This window comes from Aquarana catesbeiana, linkage group LG07 (assembly GCF_042186555.1).
Source record: "Aquarana catesbeiana isolate 2022-GZ linkage group LG07, ASM4218655v1, whole genome shotgun sequence".
NCBI lineage: Eukaryota > Metazoa > Chordata > Amphibia > Anura > Ranidae > Aquarana > Aquarana catesbeiana.
In genome coordinates, this window is record NC_133330.1 from 38,020,808 (window position 1) to 38,027,563 (window position 6,756).

Consider the following 6,756-nt stretch of genomic DNA (forward strand, 5'->3'; position numbering starts at 1 on the left):
ATAAAATGTTAATTGCACCCAAACAGTTACCCTGAAAAATCGACATTACATTTCGATTTGCTGCCGAAAGATAATACAAGCGGTCCCCGGGTTACAAGCAAGATAGGGGGTCTGTAGGTTTGTTCTTAAAGAGGAGTTCCACCCAGGGGGTCCATTTAAAAAAAAAAAATTAAAAGTCAGCAGCTACTGACTTTTAATTGGACACTTACCTGTCCCTGGGTCCAGCGATGCGGGGGATCGAAGCCCCGCTCGTCCCCCCCCACCCCCCTTCGCTCGTCGGCATTTCAACTGTGGGCGCCGGGCTGTGGCTTCACAGCCTGGCACCCACTGTGCGTGCGCGGGCGGCGCCGCGCGCCATGATTGGCCGCTCAATCACCTGGGACCTGTAATGGGTCCCAGATGATTGACAGGAGGGAGGGAGCAGAGCTGAGCCCTTCCTGTGCCGAGGGGGAAGTGATGTCACCAGCCCAGGCAAAGGAAGAGGCAGACTACGAGGGACCACCTAGCAACAGGCATTTAGAGGCAAGTAAAAAAAAAAAAAAAAAAATATTCAAATGTTTTTTTGTTTTTTAGAATTTTTCAGGTAATTTTGTTTTTTTGGGTGGAACCCCACTTTAAGTTGAATCTGTTAGTAATTCGGAACAGGTACATTTAATTTATTTTTAAGTGTAGCTCCAGCCAAAAAAAAAAAAAACGATGTTTAAGCTAATTGGGTAGCATAGAGAAGAGTTATCACCCCTGTAACATTTGTTTTGTCTGTGCCCCGTTCAGAAGATTGCACCTCAATTTCGGTCCCAATGACAATTGAATTTTGTAAATTTTGGGCTATTGTGGAAACAAGCCTTGGTGATAAAGCTTCAGTGGAGACTCCTTTTCCCCATAATAACTCTTACAGGAGTGAATTTCCCTTCCTAGGGGTAGATTTCCTCTCACTTCCTGCTGTCTCCCTTCCTTTGTAAGTAGGAGTCATTTGTAAGTCAGATGTTTGTAACTAGGGGACCGCCTGTAGTGCACTCTCTGTGCCTAAGCACCCTGTTCTGTAACCCAAGGCTGAATGTCATTCTTGAGATCCTGTCCCTAGAGAATGTGACAGTGACCAGATTGTTAGAAAATGCCGTGAGAACGTTTACCTGCTTTCTGTGCGTCATTACCTCCCTGGATTTGACAAACGCTTAAAAATTAAGCTGCAAGAAAGCCATGTCTCACTCCTCTAGCTGGGGATGGAGACACTTGCAGATGCACTGCACTGCCTGCATGTGTCCTCTAAAGCGATCCAGTCGCTGGCAAAGTTCTCACCAGGAAAAGGATCAGTAATTGGTTGCAAGTGCGACATTGGCAGTATAGCTGTAGTGTGAGATCATCTAAGGCAGTGGTCTCCAAACTGCGGCCCTTTGCTTACTTTTATCTGGCCCTTGGAGTACTAATTGCTCTCACTGACACCATTTCTTTTGCTGACATCAACAGTGGGGCACTATTCCTCTCATTGACACCAAAAGGGCCACTATTCCTCACACTACCACCAATTATGGGCCACTATTCCTCACACTACCACCAATTATGGGCCACTATTCCTCACAATCCCACCAATTGTGGGCCACTATTCCTCACACCAGTGTTTCTCAACTCCAGTCCTCAAGGCGCCCCAACAGGTCATGTTTTCAGGCTTCCCATTATTGTGCACAGGTGATTTGATCAGTTTCACTGCCCTAGTAATCACCACAGCTGTTTCAGAGGGAAATCCTAAAAACATGACCTGTTGCGGCGCCTTGAGGACTGGACTTGAGAAACACTGCCTCACACTACCACCAATTATGGGCCACTATTCCTCACACTTCCACCAATTATGGACCACTATTCCCCACACTACCACCAATTATGGGCCACTATTCCTCACACTACCACCAATTATGGGGCACTATTCCCCACACTACCACCAATTATGGGCCACTATTCCTCAAACTACCACCAATTATGGGGCACTATTCCCCACACTACCACCAATTGTGGACCACTATTCCCCACACTACCACCAATTGTGGACCACTATTCCCCACACTACCACCAATTGTGGACCACTATTCCCCACACTACCACCAATTATGGGCCACTATTCCTCACACTACCACCAATTATGGGGCACTATTCCCCACACTTCCACCAATTATGGGCCACTATTCCTCAAACTACCACCAATTATGGGGCACTATTCCCCACACTACCACCAATTATGGGGCACTATTCCCCACACTACCACCAATTATGGGGCACTATTCCCCACACTACCACCAATTATGGGGCACTATTCCCCACACTACCAATTATGGGGCTCTATTCCCTAGCCTACAGATGTTAAATAATATTCTTACTCCCACTGACCACTAAGCCTGGGACATTTTCTAACCCAAATGGCCACAGTCTGGCCCCACTAAAGTTTGAGGGACAGTAAACTGGCCCTTTGTTTAGAAAGTTTGGAGACCCCTGATCCAAGGCACTGATGTGATATTTGATAATGTCAGTTCTGTGCTGCTAACAGTCCTCTTCTTGCTGGGGAAGTTGTTCCCGAGGACCTACAAGGATCTCCCCTTCTTCGGATTCATTTCTCATAGGAATCTGTTCTTGTCATCTCTCCTATTTTTTTGATCACTTAGTCACCAGTGTCATCAAATAGGCCACAGTTACACAAGGAAGCAATGCCCTGCTCCTCTACACAAATGATAACCACATCACAGAGACAGTACAAAACAGGGCATGACCAGAGATATAGTCTATATATAAAATTCAATATTTAGTATATTAACATTTATGATACACACGATTAGTTCAGGGAGCCTATAGGCAGTACTGGAACTGGTGCCTCCTGTGGACAACCGCACAGATCCTTTTAAAATCAGAAAAATAAACTGGCTTAAATTCATTATAGTTTCCCCTTTAATCTACCTATCTATACATGCATAAAAAAATTACACTGCAACAGCAATACCTAAGAGACCTAGGTAGGCATATCGCATCATATTCTGAGATGCAGCACTGCAAAAGTATGGTATACTCTAGGGCCTGAATATGTCACATGTGTTCTATCTATAGAGATTTTGATTCATTAAATTCCATTTTTATTGTTTAAGGAGGGGATATTTTTAGGCAAATGACAATTTTACAACAGGGATTTGCGGCTGCATGCTCAAATTACTACCCAGACTGCTGTGAAAAAAACGAGGCCTATATAATCAGTCTAGAAATATGGTAGGAAGGTACCAGGCTTTATCCTCTGCCCACGTACACATAGGCTTTTAGCAGAGTTACGGATCTGCCACGTTCAGGTGAGGTTAAACCTCCCTCTCCTGAATGCAGAAGAATCACTTTCAGGATAGCAATGTTTTGACCACAGAAAAAAAAAAAAAAAAAAACGCAAAATGCATTTTTGCAGCATTTTCCTTTTTATGCAGCCAGGGTAGGCTAGTGTACATGTAGCCTTAGGCAACCCATCAAGAGAAAAAAAACAAACAAAACAAAAAACAAAAACAAAGGCTGCTGTTGCTGACCTGTTTTTGAAACTGCTAGATGCCAGGCTGTCTTGATGTTCCTCTGGCTTTAATAAACTCACTGACCCAGAACAAGTATGCATTCCAGCTCCCATTCAGTGACTCCATAAGTATTTAGGCAGGAAGTCTGCAAGCGACAGGCAACTAATCTCATGACAAGTTTCAGGTAAGCTGGCCATAGACTGAAATTTGGCCAATTCGGGAGGGACCAGCAGAATTTCCATGAGTGTGTGGCTGTCCTAGAGATGTGAAGGCCCGGAAAATTAAAAAAAAAAAAAAAAAAAAAAAAAAAAGAAGAGTAGCTGCAGAAGCAGAGACGGATACTGACAATTTCAGCTCAGAAAATGACTCTGATTAAATGTCCATTGAAACTTAGTTCCACTCTCTTAACACTTCCCCCATCTTCAATTCTTTTTATGAGAATGGGGTTTTTTATTTTTATTTAATACTGTGCAGAGGAAATATGAAAAATTGTTAATTTTGGTTTTGAAAATTGTTTTGTGGAGGCTTTTTGGCTGTTCCACATAAACTAGTAAGCAGTTCAAGAGATTTTTGCTCCCATTGCTACAAATAAATATTATAAAAAAAGTAAATTCTGTTTGTGATAATTGTTTGGCTACACTATATTTTTAATATGCTAGTTGTGATAATTTTATGCCAAGTCAAATTGTCCATAGTCATATTTTATGTTCCTAAAGTAACAGAATGACTTTCAATCTTAAAAAGACAAAAAAGTGCTAATTTAGCATTTTTTTCAATTTTTCTGAAAATTTCAGTTTTTCCCCCCCAAAAAAAGGGGGGGGGGACGTTTTTTTTTTTTTTCCCAAGCTTCAAAATTTCCGGAAATTTTACATCTCTAGGTTGTCCCTGCTCAACAGAAGTCATTCAATCAGCTTCCGCAGAATGAGAGTGTGTTGGACCAGTGTTTGGGGGGGGGGGGGGGGGGGGGATGAGGAATCTGTTCAGGCTGAATGAGAAAACAGCTAAAGTCAGGTTTAGAGGAAGGACTCATCCACCGACTTCTCTCAGATACCCCAGAAAAGGGCAGCTTTCTTGCTGCATTCTTAAATTTGCAGAAGAAAAAAGTAGCAGGTTTTTGGTTTTGTCAAAATCCTCCCTTCTGTTTGGTCACATCAATCCAACTGCCAGAACAATGTTATTTTGATTGACGGAACTGCTTTTTTTTTTTATTTATTTATTTTTTTTATAGACCCAATTTGCCCAACACGTTGCGCCTCCAACATGACAAGCAAAATTTGTAACCAGAGCAGGAATAAAAAAAATAAAAATCCACTCGGAGAAAGAGGAACATGTTCTAAATCAGCAGGACGCACATTTGTTATGTTGCAACTATCAATCTATAAACCGGTTTGCCCACAGGAATCTAGGCCTCATTGTTTAGATATTTTGTGATAAACTTGGGCTTGAAAAAAAAAAAAAAAAAAAAATGGTCACGTCCAAACATGTTATAATTGAAGCAGAGTTTCTGAACGTAATTGCTTTGACTAAGTAAGCCATGGACCAAGGTGAGGGGTGTAAGAGTTACACAATCCATAATTATCGGAAGGAATCTGACCCTCCTTTAAAACTCCAAGTATAACTAAACGGTCACACTAATGCCCCGTACACACGGTTGGAATTTCCGATGGAAAATGTTCGATGGGAGCTTGTTGTTGTAAATTCCAACCGTGTGTAGGCTATATCGGACCTTTTCCATCGGAATTTCCGTCACACAAAATTTGAGATCTCGATCTCAAATTTTCTTGACAACAAAATCCGTTGTCGTAAATTCCAATCATGTGTACACAATTCCAACGCAAAGTTCCACGCATGCTCGGAATCAAGCAGAAGAGCCGCACTGGCTATTGAACTTCATTTTTCTCGGCTCGTCGTACGTGTTGTACGTCACCGCGTTCTTGACGTTCAGAATTTACGACAAGATTTGTGTGACCATGTGTATGCAAGACAAGTTTGAACCAACATCCGTCGGAAAAAAATCCATGGATTTTGTTGTCGGAATGTCCGATCAATGTCCGATCGTGTGTACGGGGCATAAGAGTTAGAACCACCGTCAGGTTCTTATTGTTTTGTCTCCATGTTAGGGAAATATATTCTCTAATAATTTGGATCACCAATGTCACCCCGAATAAAAGGGTAAATCCCGACACTGTTGACCTTTGGAGCACTGCTTGGCCGTGACGCCGGAGAGGCCCAGTGAGAGTCGCATTAAAAGCGGTTGTCCTGTCATCTGTTCAAAGATTAAAAAGTCAGCAGCCACAAAAACTGTAGCTGCTGACTTTTAAATAGGACACACACCTGCCCCAGGATCCAGCGATGTCCTCACCCAGCCGGTTTCTTCATCAGGCTTCGGTCCCTGGCGGCAGCATACTAACTGCTAGTGGCTTCACAGCGGGCTGCTCACTGTGCGAGCCGTGCCATCTGATTGGTCCCGCAGCTTTCTGGGACCTGTCACATGTCCTAGAAGGGCTGTAGGGGGAAGGAGAGGGAGTGGGTGACGTTCTGAAAAGATTCTAAACCTCAAACAAAAACTTGTACGTCCAAGAAGAGATGAGCTCAGGCCTGTTCCGATCCTAGTCTGAAATCCACCTGAGCTATCAAGTCAGGAAGCAGTCACTGCACATAGCCATACCTAAGACCAGGGGTCTTCAAACTACAGCCCTCCAGTTGTTCAGGAACTACAATTCCCATCATGCCTAGTCATGTCTGTGAATGTCTGAGCTTTACAATGCCTCATGGGATGTGTAGTTCTGCAACAGCTGGAGGGCCGTAGTTTGAGGAACCCTGCCTAAGACAGACCATAGATGTTGCGATTTTCCTTCCTGCAACACTAGCTGTGTTAATGGGGGGAACCCCACCCACAGAGCTATTGGTGTTTTCCCAGCAGGGACGGCTCCCCGTGCCCACTTAACTTTGTCAGGAGAACACCGTGATTATTGCTAGCAATTGTGCGCAAAAATCTGACATACTGGTTTGTACCAAAGTCGATTGATGAATCAACTTTGGTGCACTCAGCCTGCCCATAGATGGTTTGAATCTCAGCGGGTCCCTGCTGAACTGGGCGAGATTCAAACCATAAAAACAAAAATTCTGCGCTGGGGAAGATTTTGAACAAAAAAGCAGCCTACACCAAAATACCAAATTAGTGTATAAATAAAATAGTGTGGCGCTAAATACATGATCGAAAATATATAGTGAA